At 43.4% G+C, this 23,172-nt stretch overlaps 1 long non-coding RNA gene across 1 annotated transcript; it reads left to right on the top strand.

Annotated features, from left to right (window-relative positions):
• Nucleotides 1-2,235: 2,235 nt before the first annotated feature.
• On the top strand, nt 2,236-2,986 carry LOC122032954. The gene is made up of 3 exons (XR_006126259.1): nt 2,236-2,464; nt 2,548-2,768; nt 2,920-2,986. It is a non-coding gene; the product is annotated as an uncharacterized LOC122032954 (long non-coding RNA).
• Nucleotides 2,987-23,172: the final 20,186 nt, after the last annotated feature.

Genomic DNA, 23,172 nt, shown 5'->3' with positions numbered 1-23,172 from the left:
GACTTGTGGCTGACCGTCATTATTTTGTGCCTTGAAGGTTTGACAGTCTTATCTATACAGTGTTACATTTGAGATTCTCACGGACCATAAGACTCAAATATTTGTTCACTTAGAAAGGAATCTAATCTCCGACAGGGAAGATGGATGGTGTTCCTAAAGGATTTTGATTGTACCATTAGCTATCACCCAGGAAAAGCTAATGTGGTTGTCAACGCACTTAGCCGGAAGTCTAGAGTGACTTTGGCTTGCCACCGAGTTGTGGCTACGGACAGAGCAGGGTATTTTTGTTACCATGGTTGCTCAGACGTCGGTCAGGACGAGGATCTGAGAGCCCTAGATTGGAGATCAGTGTTTACGGTCCATTGGCAGCTGGATAGCTTCCGGGCAGCAGGCTAAGTTTTCCCGAGATGAAGCGGGTATTATATACTTCCGAGGTAGATTATGCGCACTCAGTCTCATCCGGTCTTATAAGAGTTACTTCCGGAGGCTCATCGCTCATGATTTGCTGTCCACCCATGTGGTACCCGTGTGTACCAAGATTTGAGGTGTTTCTATTGGTGGAACGACATGAAGGAAGACATCGCGGATTTTGTAGCTAGATGTCTCGTCTGTCAGCAAGTGAAAGCCGAGCATTAGAGATCTGTCGGCTTACTTCAGCAGATTTCTATTCCTGAGTGGAAATGAGAACATATTACTAAGGACCTTGTGGTGAGTTTGCCGAGGACACGACGAGGTCATGATGCGATTTGGGTAATCGTTGATCGATTAACCCAAATCCACGCACTCGTTGGCTAATCGGAGGACAGATTTCTTGGATCGATTGGTAGATCTGTTTTGCCGGGGGATCATCAGATCACGTAGTGTCCCGTTGATTATTATTTCGGATGGAGACCCCGATTCACGTCTCGTTTTTTTGACAGAGTCTGCAGTAGGCCTTTGGGCACGCAACTCTGTTTCAGTACAACTTTCCATCCGCAGACGGATGGACTGTTAGAGCGGACCATTCAGACTCTAGAGGACTTGCTGAGGTTTTGTGTATTGGATTTTAGGGGCAGTTGGGAGGACCATTTGCCATTGGTAGAGTTCACCTACAATAACAGTTTTCATTCGCCTGTCTAGATGGCACCGTTTGAGGCGTTATATGGTAGACCTTGTCGGACACCCACCCTCTGGATGAGAGTGGGAAGGCCCAGTTGTTGGGACCTCATAGAGCTCAGCATGAGGCAGAGTTGGTCCGTATTATCAGACGGAGGATGTCAGAGGCGTAGGACCGGCAAAAGAGTTATGCAGACCGGAGTCAGAGACTCTTAGAGTTCTCTGCAGGCGACCATGTATTTCTGCGAGTTTCACCCACAAAAGGGGTGAAGAGATTTGACTTCAGAGATAAGTTAGCTCCGTGATACATTGTATCTTTCCAGATCTTGGAGAGGATTGGAGCGGTAGCTTTTCAGCTGGCACTATAGCCGTCCCTGACAAGAGTTCACGACATATCCCGCGTATCTATGCTGAGGAGATACATACCTGACCCGACACATGTGCTGGCAGATATCTCAGTTTCCGTACAGTCTGACGTGACCTACGAGGAGGTTCCGGTACGAATTTTTGACCGAAAGGAGTGTCAGTTGCGGAACAAGACTATCCGACTGGTTAAGTCGGATGGCAGCATAATACAGCCGAAGAGGCTACCTGGGAGCTCGAGGATACTATCCGAGCTCGATATCCCCATCTTTTCACTTGAGGTATGTGATTTAATTTACCGTTCAGCATTTATACTCGTTACCTGTTGTTAGTATTTGCTGATGGTAGATAACGAAATTTGGGGACCATATTTTTATTAGTGGGGGAGAATGTAAAATACCGGAAAATGGCGAATAATAATAAGGAAATTTTCTGGAATTTTTAGAAATTTTTTGGGAATTTTTCGGAGCTCGTACGGACGAGTTCACGAGGATAAAAGCGGGACCCGGAAAAGCCTGTTTAGGCTACCCGATTTAAGCGAGGAAAAGATTTTATTTATATGTCTTATTCCTTTTTATTTCCTTTGTTTTTGTTTTTCGTTTTGTTGTCGCCGAAACCGAGCCAAAGCCGCACCCCTTCCTTCTTCTCCCCGACGCCGACGCGCGCTTCACCTTCTTTGCCCTAACCGGCGTCGACGCCGGCGGTTTCTTCCTCTCCACAGTCGAGTGATCTTGTGCCCTAGAGAGCAGCAGCGAGTCACCACTGCCGCACCTCCCCGTTGCACACTGCGAGCCGATCTTTGCCCTCTACCTTGCGGACTCGTGCCCTAGATCGCCGGGAGCCAGGAGCGTGCGTCGATGATAGAGGTCTCCGATCAAGAAGGGGAATCCTAGCTCTAGTCTTGACCCTTTCTCCTCATCGTCGGCTTGGATTTACCGTGCCGTGCCCTAGCTCCAAGCTTCGGCTCCTCTTTAGGGCAAGGGTGTTTCGGTAAGGTAACAACAAGGTGAGTTAGGTTGTGTTGTTTGATCTATGATCTCTATTGCTATCTTTACTGGATTCGATTGATTCCAACCTTGATCTGGACAGTGGAGAAGAATTACAGGAGGTGAAGTTCTGTTCTATTCTGTGGTGTATATTTCTTGATCACCTGAGATGTTATCTTCATCTGATCAGTGGGAAGGATTTTAGCAGTGAGGCTCTATTACTGTGATGCTGGAATTGTGATTATTGAGGTGTTATCCAGCAACTTTCCCTAACCGGTAGCAACATCTTTGATTGTGATCTATTGGTGATCACCTTGGATTTGGGTAAGTTTTTAAAGGTTAATTATTACTTTGTTTAAATGATACAAATTAGGTATATGTGTAGATTGATTAGGATTTTGCCCTAATTTAGTCTTAAAGATTTTATTTAGCTATTATATGGATTTAGCTAAATAAAATATATATGTATTGTTAGTGGACACAGGACGTTGACGAGAGACGAGCATCTTGACGTTGGATTTGACTGGATTGGATCTACAGTTAAAGGCGGGTACCTCTTGACTTATCTTTTATGATAATGTCTTTGGATATGCATAGTATTTTATAACTACATGCAATGAACATGTTTGCCTTTGGTATGTCACTGTTTGATATCCATAGCATGTTAGGTTTGTCGCCTGTGATGTATCCGTGCTTATATCTCGTGATTTGTTGCCATGGTTATCTTGTTACCATGAGTATCTTAGTTTCTAGAGTGACATACCATGCTTACTGAGGTTAGGACTAGGATTTGGATTGTTGTTTCTGGCCTGTGTATCTAGATTATCTGATACTTAGGTTTTTGTGCCATATCAGATTTGTGTACCTCTATTTGTATATCATATATGATTCGGGTGTTTAGACCCTGATTCTTTGATCTGTGTATATTGTTGGTACATATGCTATGGAAGAGGGATATGATTTGGGTCTAGGTTGTTATACCTTAGAGGACTTGTATACCCTAGATCCGTGGATTTGACTTACTGATACTGTGGTACCCATATTATGTATATATGGATTTTTCTATGCTGATCAGGATATTCCATACTTATCATGTTCAGGACATAGGGTTATTGATATTCTATCTGACCTGTGTACTCTAGATCTTGGTATGTGACCATCGCTTTTACAGTACCCATTTTGTATGTATGGATATGGTTATGTTGATCAGTTTTTGCCATGTTTAGTGTCATGCATCATGATTGCATGCTGTGCGATAGTCGACTCCATTGTTGTTGAGCACATCGCCAGTTACATGGATCTGCACACACCACCACTCATGGGTTAGTGGTCGATTCAGGCAGTGTGTGTTGCAGCAGGGACTTTGTTTGGCTACGTTGGTCCGCTCATGGGTAGTGTGACACAACGTGTTAGCCGGCAGGGATTCCTCCCCGTCATCGTGTACCGGGAGTTGAGAGCATTGCGCTCCCCCATTTATGATTTGGGTAGGAGGATAGGTGTACTCCTACAACATCCCGTCCACTCGGTCACTCATCAGGAGCAGTGACGACAGAGTGCACGGTTGTCACAGCCCTACCCACTCGATCTCGCCATTTGTGTGTGAGATGACTGACTGGCGTCAGGGGTGACCAGGACGCATCATTGGCATCATATGCATTGATGCATTTATTTCTTGTGATTGTGTTTGCTGCATTTATTTGCTGCATTTGGTTGGATGCATATGTTTGACATGCATACAGGATTTAGGGCACTTTCGGTTTGACGACCCTTTTGTTTGGATAGGAGTTCCTGGTGAGTACAGCTTCCTTAGTTACCTTTCAGTTTTGCATCTTTCCTAGATATATGATTAGGAAGCTGTATTCCATGTTTATGGCTGTTAGATATATCTTACTAGGCATGTCTATTGGTATTCGCTGAGTTGTTGAACTCACCCCCGTGGACTCTATATTTTTCAGGTACCAGGTTATTTATGGTGTCGCTTGGAGCATCCTGTCTGCTGGTCCCCACGTCACATCAGAGGACTTATCGGTTTCACGTATGTTTTGCTTGTTTTATGTTTCAGTTTGTTTAGCTCTGTATTCTGGTTTTATTTTTGGAGAGTTGATGTTGTTATGTGGTGTTTTGTATTTGTTATTGGTTGTGTAAGCCTAGCCGGCTAGCAGTTTTGTGTTTTGGTTTTGGTACAGCCTAGTGGGCTGCTTTATATTTAACTACGTGGTTGTGTCAGCCAGAGGCTGAATTTGATATTAACTGCGTGATGTTTGTTTTCTTTTATTGTTATTATTCCAGCCGCATGTGGCTGAGGTATATAGTGCTTGTAGAAAAGTTTCAGATTGTCCGCCGTACAGGGGAGATGCTGCCGAAATTTCTTTGGACAGAGACTCCTCTGGGGCGTGACATGTAGAATGTTGAGTGTCTACATTATGTTATTGGTTGTATTACCCTGTCAACTAATTCTCCTATTGGTGGGTGACCGACTCACTAGGATGATGATAGAGTTAACTATGGATTTGATTTTCTTACTGGGTGGTTATACCCTAGGCTACCCACAGTGATCTGTGGTAGAGAGATCTCGTGCAGTCTCTAGTGTGATAGTTAGGTGCCTTGGACATTTATGTATTGTTTGTGGTAGAGCGTAGCTCCCACATATTTTAGATGGTTATGGTGGAGCGTAGCTTCCACATATTCTGGATTCCCACATATTTAGGGATTGTTTTGTAGTGGAGCGTTGCTCCTACATATTGCGGATTGTTTGTAGCGGAGCATTGCTCCCATATTTATTGTGGATACATATTTTGGATTATTTGTGGTGGAGCGTTGCTCCCACATATGGAGGATTTCTTGTGGTAGAGTATTGCTTCCACATATGTGGTATTTCGTGTGATAGAGCATTGCTCTCACACTGGAGGTTCTATTCTTTGGTGATTATATATCGTTGGTGATTAGATCTGTTTATTGTTGAGGATCTTATGGTTAGGAATGTCTGTGATACGGACATTATGTGTCTTGGTTTTACCATTAGTGCTTGAGGTGCCCTAGATGTTATCATGGACTCGATGATATGGGTATCCCTAGAATGTTTGGATCGGTTTCCATTGTCTTGTTTGACGATGCTGTGATTTATTACGGATCTGAGGTGAGTCAAGTACACCACCTTTGCATAGATCTAAAGATGTTTCGACGAGAACATGTACAAGTGATTATCTGTAGTACTGATTTGGTTGTCTTCTGTGAGATGTTTGAGACACACGGTCACCAGTAGGAGTATACCGTGGTTCCACAGGAGATCGAGGTTGTTACCGTTGGGAGTAGACGGAGTCTATAGAAGAGGCTCGCAACTTCCTTTGTTTGGCTCGATATTTCCGGAGATACGTTGAGGGTTTCTCACGGATTGCTATGTTACTTACACGCCTGATCATGAAAGGCGTGAAGTTTACTTGGACTGTGGAATGCAAGACTAGCTTCTAGGAGCTGAAGTGGAGACTAGTGTCGACTTCGATTTTTGGTTTTACCTTCTGGAGAGGACGGATATGTCCTCTACCTCGACGCATCTATTCAGGGTTTGAACGCCGTTCTGATGCAGCACGATAGAGTATTTTCCTATGCTTTTCGTCGGTTGACGAAGCATGAGAAGAACTGTCCTGTACATGATCTGGAGCTAGCCGTCATCATCTTTGCTTTGAAGCTTTGGCGGCATTATTTATACGACATTATATTGGAGATTCTCACAGTTCATAAGAGTCTCAAATAACTTTTTACTTAGAGGGAACTTAATCTCCGATAGAGGAGATGGATAGAGTTTCTGAAGGATTATGATTGTACCATTAGCTACCACCCGGGGAAAGCTAATGTGGTTGCCGATGCACTTAGCCGGAAGTCTAGAGGGACTTTAGCTTGCCACCGAGTTGTGGTCACAGACTTGATTCAAGGTTTCTCTGATTTGGGCCTTAAGGGGATAGGACAGACAGAGCAGGGTACTCTGGTTACCATGGTTGCTCAGTCGTCGATCAGGACGAGGATCCGAGAGCCCTAGGCTGTATTTGCGGGTTATTTGCAGCCAGATAGCTTCCGGGTAGCAGACCGAGTTCACACGAGACGAGGAGGGTATTATATACTTCCGAGGTAGATTATGCGTACCTCAGTCTCATCCGGTCTTATAAGAGTTACTTTCGGAGGCTCATCGCTCATGATTTGCTGTCCACCCAGGCGGTACCCGTGTGTACCAAGATTTGAGGTGTTTCTATTGGTGGAACGACATGAAGGAAGACATCGCGGATTTTGTAGCTAGATGTCTTGTCTATCAGCAAGTGAAGGCCGAGCATTAGAGATCTGCCGGCTTACTTCAGCGGATTCCTATTCCCGAGTGGAAATGGGAATATATTACTATGGACTATATGATGAGTTTGCCGAGGAGACGATGAGGCTATGACACGATTTGGGGTAATCGTTGATTGATTAACCGAATCGGCGCACTTCTTGGCGATCCGGAAGTTTGATTCCCTGGATCGATTGGCAGATCTGTATTGCCGGGAGATCATCATATTATATGGTGTCCCTTTGACTATCATTTCGGATAGAGACCCTCGGTTTACGTTTCGATTCTAGCAGAGTCTGCAGCAGACCCTGGGCACTCAGTTCTGTTTTAGTACAACGTTCCATCCACAGACAGATGGACAGTCAGAGCGGACCATACAGACTCTAGGGGATTTGCTGAGGTCACGTGTATTGGATTTTTGAGGCAGTTAGGTGGATCATTTGTCATTTGTAGAATTCGCCTACTACAACGATTTGCGTTCGGCTATCCGGATGCGACCGTTTGAAGCGTTGTATGGTAGACCTTGACGGACACCCACCCTCTAGATGAGGTTGGGGAGGCCAGTGGTTGGGACCTCATAGAGCTTAGCATGACGCAAAGTTGGTCCGTACTATCAAACGGAGAATGTTAGAGGCGCAGGACCGCCAAAAGAGTTATGCTGATCGGAGACGCAGACCCCTAGCGTTCTCTATTGGCGACCATGTATTTCTGCGAGTTTCACCCACGAAAAGGGGCGAAGAGATTTGGCTTCAGAGGTAAGCTAGCTCCGCGATACATTAGACTTTTGCAGATCTTGGAGAGGATTGGAGAGGTAGCTTATCGTCTGATACTATCATCGTTCCTGTCAGGTGTTCACGATGTATTCCATGTGTGGTATATATCCGACTCGACAGATTTGTTGGCAAATATCTCAGTTTCTATTCAGCCTGACGTCACCTATGAGGAGGTTCCGGTACGGATTCTAGACCGGGAAGAGCGTCAGTTGCGGAACAAGACTATTTGACTGGTTAAAGTCAGATGACAGTATCATTTGAACGAGGAGGTTACTTGGGAGCTTGAGGATACTATCCGAGCTTGATACCCCATTTTTCATTAGAGATATGTGGTTTTATTTACCGTTCAGCATTTATACTCGTTACCTGTTGTTAATATTTGCTGATGGTAGATAACGAAATTTGGGGACCAAATTTTTATTAGTGGGGGAGAATGTAAAATACCGAAAATAGGCGAATATTAATAAAGGAATTTTTCGGAATTTTTTGGAGCTCGTACGGACGAGTTAATGGGGATAAAAACGGGATCCGGGAAAGCCTGTTTAGGCTACCCCTTTTAAGTGAGGAAAAGTTATTTTTCTTTTCATTTTCTTTTCCTTTTTCTTTTTACTTATTTCCTTTCTCTTCCCTCCCGCCGAACCCGTGCGTGCCCTAACCCCCTCCGGCGCCGATTCTCCTCCTCAATCCTCCCGAGCTCTTCGTCCTCCACCTGACGGCGCCCCTTGCTCCACCACATGTCGAGCCGAGCGCCGATCATCGTCCATAGGAAGCTAGCACGTCGCCTGTGCCCTAGCGCCTCCCGACGCCCTCTTTCTCTCCTCTGGCTGACGCGACGCCGCGATCTTCCGCCGGCCGAACCCTTGCTTCCCTTCTGTTTTCTTCTTCCGGCCGCCGAGCAAAGCTACCTTCCTCTACCTAGCGCCGGAGCCCTAGCTCTCGATCCGCCGCCGATCGATTGTCGTCCTTGCTGCAGCACCTTGGCACCACACACCTTCGATTAGGACCAGTGCTAGACGTTTCCTCCTGTTCGCCGGCCACGATGAAGACCTAGATCCAAAGCACCTGTTCACCGGCCGCGACTTCTTCTGCCCTAGCCGGCCGACCGCAATTCCCTCACCCTTCCGAGACACCGCCGATCACAGGAGCCTAGTGTCGGCGCTGTATGATCATCAAACTTTCTTCTTTGTTGATCATCTGCATCTTCCAGCAGTCCTTCTCCCTAGATCATCGCCCTTGTGCGGGCAGATTTTTGACCAGAAGGGGAGAATCCAGCAAGGTGGTTTCGCGCTGAGGTGTTCTTGTCCAGCATATCGTTGCAGCTCTTTAATTTTGGATCAACAGCAATTCATCTGTTGAGGTGAGTTTTTGTACTGAGGATTAGGGTTGCAGCAAATCTTTTGCTGTATGATTGGAGTTTAGTTACAGATTTAGATTCATTAGTAATCATTTACTTGAGGAATTGTTAAGGTGGATTAAATCAACAGAAAATGATTATCAAGTGTTGGATGGATTTTGGAAGAAAGGGATGAGATTGTTAGATTGGATTTATTAAGATTTTGGCTTGCATTGTCCGATCTACGATAAACCTAAGTGATTGATTGTATATTTATTTCAGGGTTCTGATTTGAGACAAGAGCTTTGATTAGAGGACATACGATCTACATTGGAGGCGGGTACCTCTTGACTTATCTTTTATGATATTGTCATTGGATATGCATAGTATTTTATAACTACAAGCAATGAATATGTTTGCCTTTGGTATGTCATTGTTTGATATCCATAGCATGTTAGATTTGTCACCTGTGAAGTATCCGTACTTATATCTCATGATTTGTTACCATGAGTATCTTGTTGCCATGAGTACCTTATTGCCATGAGTATCTTAGTTTCTAGAGTGACATACCATGCTTTACTGAGGTTAGGGTTAGACTCTGGATTTTTGTTTCTGACATGTATATCCAAATTATCTGATACTTAGGTTTTTATGCCATGCTTGGATTGTGTATTTCTATTGGTATATCATATATGATTCGTGTACCTAGATCTTGTGGCTTTGATCTGTGCATATTGTAGGTACATATGCTATGGAAGGGGGATATGTTTAGGATCTAGGTTGTTATACCATAGAGGACCAGTATATCCTAGATCCGTGGATTTGACATACTGATACTGTGGTACCCATATTATGTATATATGGATTTTTCTTTATGCTGATAGGGACATTCCATACTTATTATGTTCAGGACATAGGTTTTTGATATTCTATCTGACCTGTGTACTCTAGATCTTGGTATGTGACCATCGATTTTACTGTACTCATTTTATACATATGGATATGGTTATGTTGATCAGTTTATAACCATGCTTAGTGTCATGCATCATGATTGCATGTTGTGCGATTGTCGGCTCTACTATAGTTGAGCACATCGCCAGTTACATGTACTGCACACACCACCACTCATGGATTAGTGGTATATCAGACAGGTGTGTGGCGGTTCTGCTGTTTGGCTCCGTTGGTCTGAGGACTCAGCGTGGTAGCCGGCAGTCAGTTCCGCTCTGTTTGGCTCCGCTGGCATTTAGTGTAGCAGCGTAGTAGCCGGCAGAGATTTCCTCCCCGTCATCGTGTACCGGGAGATGAGAGCATTGAGCTCCCCCATTTATGATTTGGGGTCACAGGACAGGAGTACTCCGACAGCATCCCGTCCACTCGGTCACTCATCAGGAGCAGTGACGACAGAGTGCACGGTTGTCACAGCCCTACCCACTCGGTCTCACCATTTGTGTGTGAGATGACTGACTGGCGTCAGGGGTGACCAGGACGCATCATTAGCATCATATGCATTGATGCATTTATATTTTTATGATTGTGTTTGCTGCATTTGGTTGCTGCATTTTGGTTGGATACATACTTTTGACCTGCATACAGGATTATTGACACTTTCGGTTTGACGACCCTTTTGTCTGGATAGGAGTTCCTGGTGAGTACAGCTTCCTTAGTTACCTTTCAGTTTTGCGTATTCCCTATATATGATTAGGAAGCTGTATTCCATGTTTGTTGCTGTTAGATATATCTTACTACTCATGTCCATTGGTATTCGCTGAGTTGTTGAACTCACCCCCGTTGATACTATCTTTTTCAGGTACCAGGTTGGTTTTGGTGTCGCTTGGAATATCCTGTCTGCTGGTCCCCACGTCACATCAGAAGACTTATCGGTTTCACGTATGTTTTGTTTGTTTATGTATCAGTTTGTTTAGCTCTGTACTCCGGTTTTATTTTTGGAGTGTTGATGTTGATATGTGGTATTTTGTATTTGTTATTGGTTGTGTAAGCCTAGCCGGCTAGCAGTCTTTGTGTTTTGATTTTGTTCCAGCCGAGTGGGCTGATGATATATATATAACTGCGTGGTTGTGTGTATATATTCCAGCCGCCTGTGGCTGATGTATATTGTGTATGTAGAAAGTTTTAGATTGTCCGCCGTACAGGGGAGGTGCTGCCGAAATTTCTTCGGACAGGGACTCCTCCGGGGCGTGACAGAATCCGACTAACTTGGTCCAATCAAATATAGGTATGGTTTAAACGATTGGTTGGTTTAACTAGACCAGTTTGATTTAATAATATCAAGGTATGGTTCAGACCATTGGTTGGTTTATCCGGATCAACTTGTTATTGAATTAATTAGGCTGATTTTATTTCATGAGTTGGGTTGATCAAATCAGACCGAATTTGTTCTAATATGTCAGGTTTGATCATATGAGTCAAATTACCTAATGAGTCGAGATTTGATGAAATAAGTAAATATAGATCAGAACAAACATAGATAAAACATCCCTTTCTAATTAGATTAGTTCTGATTGAAAAAAAGACCGAACACAGGAGCTGGTCAACAGATCCAATGTGTAAGTCAACTAGAAACCCTCTAAATAAATAAAATTTATTTTTCTTATATATTCTGTATACATTTGTTCTATGCATATGTGAGAATTGAATTTGATCGGTTTTGTTACTGGGTTGTCGGTTTTATACTGACATCATTATTTTTAATTCGAGATACCATGAACAAGATACACAATGACTAGTCGCTGTGGACAACAAAATGAGCTTTGGGAGGAGATCAAGGGGCTAGAATATGACCCGTATCACGGAGTCTGATCGATCGGATATTTTGGAAACTTGAGCAGAAGGGTATCTAGTCCTCGACCAACACAGAAGATGGGCTCTGTTCGAGTCACTTTCGGAATATCTTCTTGATATAGCATACTAGTTACTAGATTGCTCTAAAAGGCGCATCTCATATTTAGAAATGTGCAGGGATCTACTTCATTTGGCATGGAATCCTATTGAATCAAAAGAGGATCTAGATCCTGAAGAAATGGACCTCGAAGAATTTGAGGAGGATCCAGAAATGGATCTCGCAGAGGATCTAGAGAACAAGCCTGAAGAATTTGAGGAGGAACCAGAAATAGACCTCGAAGAATCTGAGGAGGAAAATCATGAAGAATTAGAAGAAGATCTAGAAGAGTATGTAGAAGATCTAGAAATGGATCTAAATATGAATCTAAATGATGATTTTGAGTCTGATCTTGCCATGGTTGAGTCTGGCATGAACGAGATAGAATTGGCCACTGCATTAGCATATTTTCTAGTGGGAGTGGTGCTAGATTATCTATGTTATTAGTTTTCTATATGAACTTATTTTGTTTTTCAGAAAATAATGTAGTGGAAAATATTATTTTGCACAAACAGTGCTATATTCTATGAAAAATAAAATAGTTATGTGTTAACTAACTTTCTTATGATTAGTTCATATTATATGATTAGTTCATATTCAATGATTTAATCATGTGAAAAAAATTAGTTCATTTTATTTATGATTAATTAATATTTTATGATTAGTTTATAAATATATGATTAGTTCATATGAAAATAATTAGTTCATATGAAAATAATTAGTTCATTTAATGATTAGTTTATAAATATATGATTAATTCATATGAAATAATTAGTTCATTTAATGATTAGTTCATTAGATGAGATGTATGTAATATAATTTATCAATGTTAATTGGATTGGTATAAATGATGAGTAAAAACATAGTTATCACTTGGTTTTGTAAATCAATTTTAATTTACACTAAGTCAATAATTAATTATATGCATATGACTTATACAGAAATAATAAATAATGTATGTATTTATTGTAGATTATGACAACTAAGAATATTATTGCTGAACTCAATAAGGGAGATATTATATGGGAATAACTACAAAATCTGGCACCTCAATATACAATACGTTCTTAAGGAACAAGAAATTCTAAAGGTTGTAAATCATTTCATGAAAGAATCGGTTGATGGTTTTACAACACAGCACAGATGTGACCTTGATACCTATAAGGCATGGAAAAGGAAGGACTCCACTACTAAGGGAATATTAATTAGTTCAATGGTGGATGCCTAGTATTCGAGTATGAGCCATTACCATCAGCTTATGTTATCCGGGTGGCCATTAGAGAGAAGTACAGTAGAGTAAGTCTTAGTAATTTTTGTCAGCTAACAGTTAAGTTTGATAGATATAAAAAGCGCTCGAATGTTACCATGACCCAACATCTGTGGAAAATGGGTAATATGATATGAGAGCTTAAGACTGTTAGTCACAACGAACTTTTATAAAAAGTGCTTGAACTTTTATCCGCGTCGCAACGAAACACACCACGTTGTGTTTCGGATAATTTTCTGCTCTAGGCGCCCCGAATAGGTCTAGGCATCCCAAACCTGCTCGGGGCGCCCCAGACCGAAAAATTAGCTCTTGTTGATTTTTTGATCCCGGTCTTTTGCTCCGTTTCTGCAAGCCTTGATCTAAGTCTTCCGCTCTGGCTCCACTCGCTTGGGTGATCTCGACCATCTGGAATATGGCTCACCCCTACCCAACTTCCTCCTTCTCGAACAATCTTCCGCTTTGGCTTCTCGTCTCTCAGAAATGTCGTGCGCCTCCTTCTCATCTGTCCACAAACTCTTCCGCAGCACCTCGCCTCTAAGACACACCGAGCCCGTCGATTCTCTTCCATGTCGTCCTTCTCGCTAGTTGTATCTTTCGTTCGACTTCCTGTGCTCCTATGTTAGCCGTACACTTAGATACTAGGGTTAAATACCAACAAGACCTGACGTAACTTTATTGATCACATCAAATCTACTTTGGAGTACTTACACTTTGATCTTTTGATAGTATATTATTCTTGCATTATTTTCTTATACCCACTAAGTATTTTATACTCACTACCTATTATTTTTCTTTGATCATCCATATTACCAGATAGAGGCTCCTACTCCACAGTTGTCCGTAAGGTGGACGATCCCTATCCGTCGATGGATTAGCCCCCGACAAACTCTGGCTATCTCAAGTCGCTCCTTGTGGGTGGAGAAAACTCACCACAACACTCACAAGCACCTGAGAACTAGTAGACTATTAATTAGGGTTTACCACCACTAATTTCGTCAATCTCAACCAAGCTCCAAAGGCTTGGTTATATTGGCCATGGGTTGAAAAACCCCGCCAACCAGTCGACTGCCAAAACTATCAGTCGACTGCCCTCTTGTGGAAATTTGATCGATTCATCCCAACGACTTGATACCAGTCGACTGCTCCATATTGGCTGAGAGAACAGAAGCATTCTGTTCACTCCCATTCGACTGCCCAATCGACTACACTAGTCGACTAATGAAACCACTGTTAGGATCGACGGTCGCGGCTAGAGAGGGGGGGTGTGAATAGCCGACCTCAAATCTTCGTTTCTTCCTACGATTAGTGTTAGCGCAGTGGAAATGAAACCGTAGAAACGAAAAGGAAGAAGACAAACCTCAATACGCGTCGATGTAACGAGGTTCGGAGATATACTCCTACTCCTCGACGTGTCCGTAAGGTGGACGAAGCCTATCAATCCGTCGGTGGATGAGTCCCCGGAGAACCGGCTAATATATATACTCCTTCTGGGTGGAGAAACCTCGCCACAATCTTTCTTGCACCAGCAAGAATAGGAGTACAATAATACACAAGAAGAAGCAACAATATGAATGTAAAAACAAACAATCTTGCCTTCTCGTCGGCTGTTGATGAAGCAGCAACTTCACGGGCCAAATACAGCAGCAACTGTTGGAGACCCCAGCCGAGGAAGCTCACGCGAAGCTTCAGCTAAGAAGAGCTCAGCAAAGCTCAGCAACAACAAGCTCTTACAGAAGCAAGAGGTAGCAGCTGAGGAGAGGAAGAAAAAGACCTGCTGTAGAAGCCCTCGATCCTTTTATAACCTCTGATATCCTGAGCCAACCTGCGAACCTGCAAGCAAAAAGGCCAGAACACAGACGCCCGAAATAGCCTAGCCGTTGAGTCACAACGGCTAGGCCTGGACCGATCAGGCTCCACCCTGATCGGTCCAGAGCCTATCTGAGCGGTCATGGGGACCGATCAGGCCCTAGCCTGATCGGTCCCCAGACCGATCAGCTGTTCCTTCCCGAGCCTATTGCCTCCCTCTGATCGACCTTCTGATCGACCTTCTGATCAGTCTCCAGACCGATCAGATAACACAAAGAAGCTCACTGTGTGGTTACTGATCGGTCACCAGACCGATCACTCGTATCACTGGATTGGTCACCAGACCGATCCAGGTTTAGAGCTCCAGCCCTAAACCCTAAATGGTCCTGAGAACGAGCTACCGAGCCCTCTCTTGACCTAGTCTGGAGAACGAGCTACTGAGCCCTCTCCGACTTCGTCCGGTCCAGAGAACGAGCTACCGAGCCCTCTCTGACCACAGTCCGGAGAACGAGCTACCGAGCCCTCTCCGACTTTTCGTACCATCTCCGTGCCAAGTCTCCATACTTGGACTTTTCCCGTGCCAAGCTCCCTACTTAGACTTTTCACCAGATGTCTGGTCAACCTTGACCCATCTGGATTTCCCTTGCCTGGTTTCACTCACCAGGACTTTCCAACTGCCTGGCTTCACTCACCAGGACTTTCACAATTGCCTGGCTTCACTCACCAGGACTTTCCTCAACTGCCTGACTTCACTCACCAGGACTTTCCAACTGCCTGGCTTCACTCATCAGGACTTTCACAACTGCCTGGCTTCACTCACCAGGACTTTCCCCAACTGCCTGGCTTCACTCACCAGGACTTTCACTCTCACCTAGCTTCACTCACTAGGATTTTCACCTGGCTTCACTCACCAGGATTTCCCGACTGCCTGGCTTCACTCACCAGGATTTTCCGAACTGCCTAACATCCCAGTTTGGACTTCCCAGTCAAGTATCCGGTCAACCTTGACCTACTTGACTCTTCTTCATTCAACCTGATCAGACCTTGATCAACCTGATCAGACCTTGATCAGTATCTCTCCGCATGGACAACTGCACCTGCATTGTCCATGTCTACATGTCTTTCTGTATTGTCAAACATCGAAACCATGACCAAGGTTTACGCTTGGTCAACTAGGTCAACCTTGACCTACTAGAAATTACACCAACAATCTCCCCCTTTTTGATGTTTGACAATACCTTTAAGTTAGGCTAATCCAATAGCCTCAACTTTCTTCATGCCACTAGGTAATGAAACATAAGTTACAACCTCACATTCTTCTTCTAAGAAGGCAACCTCCTTCTTAGATAATGAAGGCCTAACTTAAACCCTTCATTCTCCCCCTATTGGCACACATCAACAAACTCTCCCCCTGAAGAGTAAGTTATCGTTGTTCACAACTTCACTCGTCGTGATCAACAAACTCTCCCACTAACTCCAAAGTTCTTCCTTGAACATTCTCTAGACATTCTTCCCCTTTTAGACACACATCAAAAGGAGTGAATCAAGGTTAAGAGTTTATTTCTAATGAAAGTCCCATACCTTTCATTGAAACCCTTAATTTCCCCCTTGATACTAAATTCAACAATCAACTTAGTGATAATCCCGTATCACTCATCCTCAAAAATTTCGATGAGTAAAAACTCCCCCTAAAAGTCAACTCCTCCTTAACTAATAGGTAAAACTCCCCCTAAAGGTCAACTCCCCCTTGACCATTGCACCAACAATGTCTTGGAGAGTTTCAAACCTTTAGAACTCTAAAACACCACTTCCATAGCTACAATTTCAGACAAACAGTCGAAATTCAGCAGGTTGGCACGCCCTGATCGGTCACCAGACCGATCAGGCTCCCTCTGGATCGGTCACAGTGACCGATCCAGGCTCCCCTGGACCGATCAGAAAGCCTTCTGATCGGTCCACAAACCTGATAAAGGTCTGATAAGTTCTGATTTCTCTCCACGAAATTCAGAAACCTATAGAAAATTACAGAAAATTCCAAAAATTGTAAAATTTTGAGGATACATTCCTCATAACATATACTATCATGGAAAAATAGTTTTCTATGAAAATAACTTCCATTTTCAAATCTTGATACAAAGTTTGAAAAGTTTTGAAATAGCTCAAAGTTTCAAAACTTTGTATCAACTTGCTCAATGATGAATGCTATCACTAGAAAAGCTTCATCAAGGTTTTTCAAATCAATTTTGAAATGATTTTAAACCATTTAATTTAGGACCACAATCTTAGGGCTAAATGTACATGACTTGTACACAAGCTTTCCCTATGATCCTCAATTTCGAATTAGGCTCATCTAGGTACAAGAACTATGCACCTTGATCCTAACTCATGATCCTAATATCTCACACACATCTAAGGTGTATCAAACACATCCAAGTCAATTTTGATATGAGATATGGGTTTAGGTCACCTTAAGCTAAGTTCTCATGCATTTTCTAAACAACAATTTGATTTCCATATCAAATTATGTTTTTGTCCTTAAATCAATTTAATTGATTATACATGCAAGAGATGATGACATGACATAAAATAGTATCATAAATGAAAACATGTGCCAATGTCATGATGTCATGGCATAAAGTGTGAAACTTAACTAGAGCATGACATATAAATAACTTAAGCATTATCATGACATTTCAAATGATGATAAATTAAGTATGATGTCATGACATGACATATGGCAAACAATATATGGCAAATAACATGTAAAGGTATAGAAAATACCTAACTCTAGCTTTAGTTGCCATTTTTGATCATTTTGCCATAAAATCCATATTCCTAAGTGTATTAGACCTAAAATCATATACTAAGGATTTTTAGATCACTATGTGCCAATTAGATTGACCCTAGAAAACTCTTCAATTGTGATTGGCACAACCTAAACACCTTAGGAATAATTTTCCATTTCATTTCCAAGGCTTGATTACACCTTAAAAATTCCTAAAGTGCCACATTTTGCCATGATTAGGTTAACTACCTATTCAAGTAAGGTTGGCACACCCTAACTCATCTAGCGTGATGAAATCACGCTCCTAGGAACCCAATACCTATTGGAGCTCATTGGGTTCACTAAATATTCACTAGGGATGACTTCCCTAGCAACCCTCCTAATGACCCTCCTAGGCTTTAAAGCCTTGGTCATTTGGGACTCATCAAGATCCACTCTAGGGGTGACTCCCCTTGTGACCCTGGTGATGGTCTTCCTAGCCCTAGATTTTGTTCCATAATCGAATGGAACATTATGATATGTGGGCTTGACCACTTGGGACTTAGGTTTGTGACCCAAACCTTTCTTGTCCTTGGACATTGGTTTTTGACCCTTAAACCCTAGAGATGACTTCTCCAAGTTCTTAAGAGCCTTTTCCAAAGTATCAAGTCTTGACCTCAAGACTTGATTCTCCTTCTCTAATACCTCAATTTTTAATTTTTCATTTTTCATTTTTCTTTGAGGTATTCCTAGGCATATGTCTAGATGATTTGGGATTTCTACCTAGATTTTCCTTAGCCTTAGGTGAATTAATCCTAGGGTTGGTATTTCTAGTGTTGTCCTTACCTAGGTTAACATGTTTGGCTCCTAAGCTCATGTATTGATTTCTAAGGTTAACATGTTTATCATTATTGGCAATTGCAATAAGGCTACTAGCATGTGTCTTATTATAATTGCAAAAATGAGCCTTAGAGGGTACCTTAGGGTTTGCCTTAGCTCCCCCTATTGATGTGCTCGATCTCTTGTCCTTGTGAGGTTGCCTCCCCCTCGGACATTGGCTCCTATAATGTCCCCTTCGCATGCATTGGAAGCACACCACGTGCTCCTTGCTCTTGCGTTTCAGGACTCCGGCTTTCTTGACCTTTGGCGTCAGTGGAGTCTTCCTAACCCTCTTTGGACACTTACTCTTGTAGTGCCCAAGCTCCCTACACTCAAAACACATTATGTGTAATTTGCTTGAAATTAAAGTGCTTGAGTTACCTAGGGTTGAGGATGAATGTAGACTCTCTTCTTCATCCCTTCCGGAGGTAGATGCTTCTTCTACTTGCTCCAATCTTGAAGAAGTGCTCTCCTCCTCTTCTTCCTTAGATGTTGAGTAACCCTCAACTTCTAATTCGACACTTCCATGATGTGAGCTACTTGGCTCACTTGACTCCTCTTCATGGCTTGAATTGGAGCTTTCCTCATGGAACTTCGCCAAGTTGTTTCACAACTCCTTGGCATTGTTGTAACCACCTATCTTACACAAGATATCGTTAGGTAATGAGAATTCAAAAATTTTCAATACCTCATCGTTGACTAGGGATTGGTGGACTTGTTCCTTGGTCCACTCCTTCTTCTCTAGGGTTTCTCCTTTCTTGTCCATCGAAGGCTTGAAACCTAATTGAACACAACTCCAATTTTCAAGGTTAGTCATAAGAAAGTACTTCATTCTTACCTTCCAAAACGCGAAGTCGTCGCGATCGTAGAAGGGTGGAATCGTGACATCTTCTCCAAATAGATCCATTCTCTAGCTCGTGCTCCCCCGGGTGTTGATCCAATGAAGAGCGACCTTGCTTTGATACCACTTGTTAGGATTGACGGTCGCGGCTAGAGAGGGGGGGTGTGAATAGCCGACCTCAAATCTTCGTTTCTTCCTACGATTAGTTTTAGCGCAGCGGAAATGAAACCGTAGAAACGAAAAGGAATAAGACAAACCTCAATACGCGTCGATGTAACGAGGTTCGGAGATATACTCCTACTCCTCGGCGTGTCCGTAAGGTGGACGAAGCCTATCAATCCGTCGGTGGATGAGTCCCCGGAGAACCGGCTAATATATATACTCCTTCTGGGTGGAGAAACCTCGCCACAATCTTTCTTGCACCAGCAAGAATAGGAGTACAATAATACACAAGAAGAAGCAACAATATGAATGTAAAAACAAACAATCTTGCCTTCTCGTCGGCTGTTGATGAAGCAGCAACTTCACGGGCCAAATACAGCAGCAACTGTTGGAGACCCCAGCCGAGGAAGCTCACACGAAGCTTCAGCTAAGAAGAGCTCAGCAAAGCTCAGCAACAGCAAGCTCTTACAGAAGAAAGAGGTAGCAGCTGAGGAGAGGAAGAAAAAGACCTGCTGTAGAAGCCGTCGATCCTTTTATAACCTCTGATATCCTGAGCCAACCTGCGAACCTGCAAGCAAAAAGGCCAGAACACAGACGCCCGAAATAGCCTAGCCGTTGAGTCACAACGGCTAGGCCTAGACCGATCAGGCTCCACCCTGATTGGTCCACAGCCTATCTGATCGGTCATGGGGACCGATCAGGCCCTAGCCTGATCGGCCCCTAGACCGATCAGCTGTTCCTTCCCGAGCCTGTTGCCTCCCTCTGATCGACCTTCTGATCGGTCTCTAGACCGATCAGATAACACACAGAAGCTCACTGTGTGGTTACTGATCGGTCACCAGACCGATCACTCGTATCACTGGATAGGTCACCAGACCGATCCAGGTTTAGAGCTCCAGCCCTAAACCCTAAATGGTCCTGAGAACGAGCTACCGAGCCCTCTCTTGACCTAGTCCGGAGAACGAGCTACCGAGCCCTCTCCGACTTCGTCCGGTCCATAGAACGAGCTACCGAGCCCTCTCTGACCACAGTCCGGAGAACGAGCTACCGAGCCCTCTCCGACTTTTCGTACCATCTCTGTGCCAAGTCTCCATACTTGGACTTTTCCTGTGCCAAGCTCCCTGCTTAGACTTTTCACCAGATGTCTGGTCGACCATGACCCATCTGGATTTCCCTTGCCTGGTTTCACTCACCAGGACTTTCCAACTGCCTGGCTTCACTCACCAAGACTTTCACAACTGCCAGGCTTCACTCACCAGGACTTTCCTCAACTGCCTGACTTCACTCACCAGGACTTTCCAACTGCCTGGCTTCACTCACCAGGACTTTCACAACTGCCTGGCTTCACTCACCAGGACTTTCACTCTCACCTAGCTTCACTCACTAGGATTTTCACCTGGCTTCACTCACCAAGATTTCCCGACTGCCTGGCTTCACTCACCAGGATTTTCCGAACTTTCTAACATCCCAGTTTGGACTTCCCAGTCAAGTATCCGGTCAACCTTGACCTACTTGACTCTTCTTCATTCAACTTGATCAGACCTTGATCAACCTGATCAGACCTTGATCAGTATCTCTCCGCATGGACAACTGCACCTGCATTGTCCATGTCTACATGTCTTTCTGTATTGTCAAACATCGAAACCATGACCAAGGTTTACGCTTGGTCAACTAGGTCAACCTTGACCTACTGGAAATTACACCAACAACCACCAGTCGACTGGTACCTGAGCCTCCCTTATGACTCATTTAACGTTTCTTTGCAGCCTTGACCTCTTGCCTTCAAGCGTACTTCCTTTGGCTCTCGTCCCTCGGATGCATTCAAGCCCGCGGCTCATCCCCAATGCCATCCTTCGCGTATGCCTCGAAGTTACTTCCCTTGGCCCTTGTCCTCACTGCCTTGTCCACGGTCCCTCGGATGCTCCATCCTTCACCAGACCTGAAGCCATCAACCTAAGTCATATGTGTATCCTGCAAACCTGCACAACTCAAATACACATATCAAATATAAGGGTGAAACTAACTTAAACCCTTTGCCCAAATGTCAAAACACATGGTTGCACAGACCATTGGGATTGCTCCAACAATCTTCCCCTTTTTGATGTTTGGTAATACATTTAAGTTAGGGAAAACAAATAGCAAATAAACATGCTAAAACAATGGACTTACGATGCCAAGGCTACACACTTGGACTTACACCGCCGAATAGACTTACGTTACCAAGGCTACACACTTGGACTTACACCACCAAATGGACTTACGTTGCCAAGGCTACACACTTGGACTTACACCGCCGAATGGACATATGTTGCCAAGGCTACACATTTGGACTTACACCGCCGAATGGACTCACCATGCATTGGAACCTATCCCAAGGCTCCCCATTGAACTAGCATTTTATCACAAGGCTTTTTAAGAAGCTACAACAAGGCTCCCCCTACACCTATGCTCCCCATTGAGCAAGGATTGTTACCACAGGGCTTTTTAAGAACCTACAAGGCTCCCCTACGCAAAGACACTAAGGTTTTCCTAACTAAACCTTACTTCTCCTCCTTTACCTAACATCCAAAAAGCTCTCCAACAATATCCCAATTGTTGAAAACTTATCATTCAACTGACCCTAAACTCGTGTATTTATCCCCCTTGGATCTCATATACCTATTCGAGCTGACCCGGTCAGAATCCAATGCTGAAAACAATTTCAGGCTGGTATCAGTCGACTGCCCTTATCGAAACAACACACAGAACCATTCTGTGTTCGATATTCACTGTTACCATTCGACTGGTAACTGTACTAGTTGACTGGCACATTGTTTACAGCCTATCCTACATTTCTGACTCAATTTCAGAAATGCATAGAAAATTCCATTGACATCCAAAAATCTCTAAATTTTGTGGAGAGGTATGTTTTAACCATGTCTACTTGGGAAAATATATTCAAAAATGTATTTATGACCAATCCCAAGATTGACACAACACCCAAAACTAGCTAAATGGTTCAATTGAACCTTGACCTAAAGTCCTAGTTTTGGCTTCCTCTTGATGTATTTGCATATACTAATCCACAATGCATCCCTAGCATTGGTTTTTATGGCATCTATATATCCAAAATCAATTATCATGTTATATGACCCCTAATGTCATATTTCTAAGCATGAAACACAACTTCATTGTGCCAAATCCCTAGGTTTGAGACTCAAGTCCATCTCCAAGCCACTTGGCACATTCCATGACCCAACCTAGACTCCCAAGTAAAACTCACTTGAGATCCATTGGTCATGGGTCCCAACTTGACTCTTTGAGCTTCCTTTAGAGCTTTTAGCCTCAGTCACCTCCCTAGGTGACTCATCCATAATTGCTAGGCCACATCGGTGCACCTCCAGTGACACTTAGCCTACAAACCTAACCTTCTTAACCTTGGACACCTTGTCCTTGGTTAATTTCTCCTTACCTTTAAGTGACTTTCCCTTGCTATTTATTGGCTTCTCCTTGCTATAGTTATATGCAACCCTAGCATAAGATTTTCCCTTAGCATTGGAGACACTAGATCGGTACCCTAGACCCAATCTATTATTGTTGGGTCTTTGACTACTCAACACCATACCTAAACCCTTAGATCCAACATTGAATCTTTCTAGGGTTTTCTCCAACTTATCAAGCTTTGCCTTCAAAACTTAATTTTCCCTTGCTAG

This window comes from Zingiber officinale, chromosome 11A (assembly GCF_018446385.1).
Source record: "Zingiber officinale cultivar Zhangliang chromosome 11A, Zo_v1.1, whole genome shotgun sequence".
NCBI lineage: Eukaryota > Viridiplantae > Streptophyta > Magnoliopsida > Zingiberales > Zingiberaceae > Zingiber > Zingiber officinale.
Note: the sequence above shows the minus strand (reverse complement) of the source record. Positions and strands in the feature narration are given on the sequence as shown.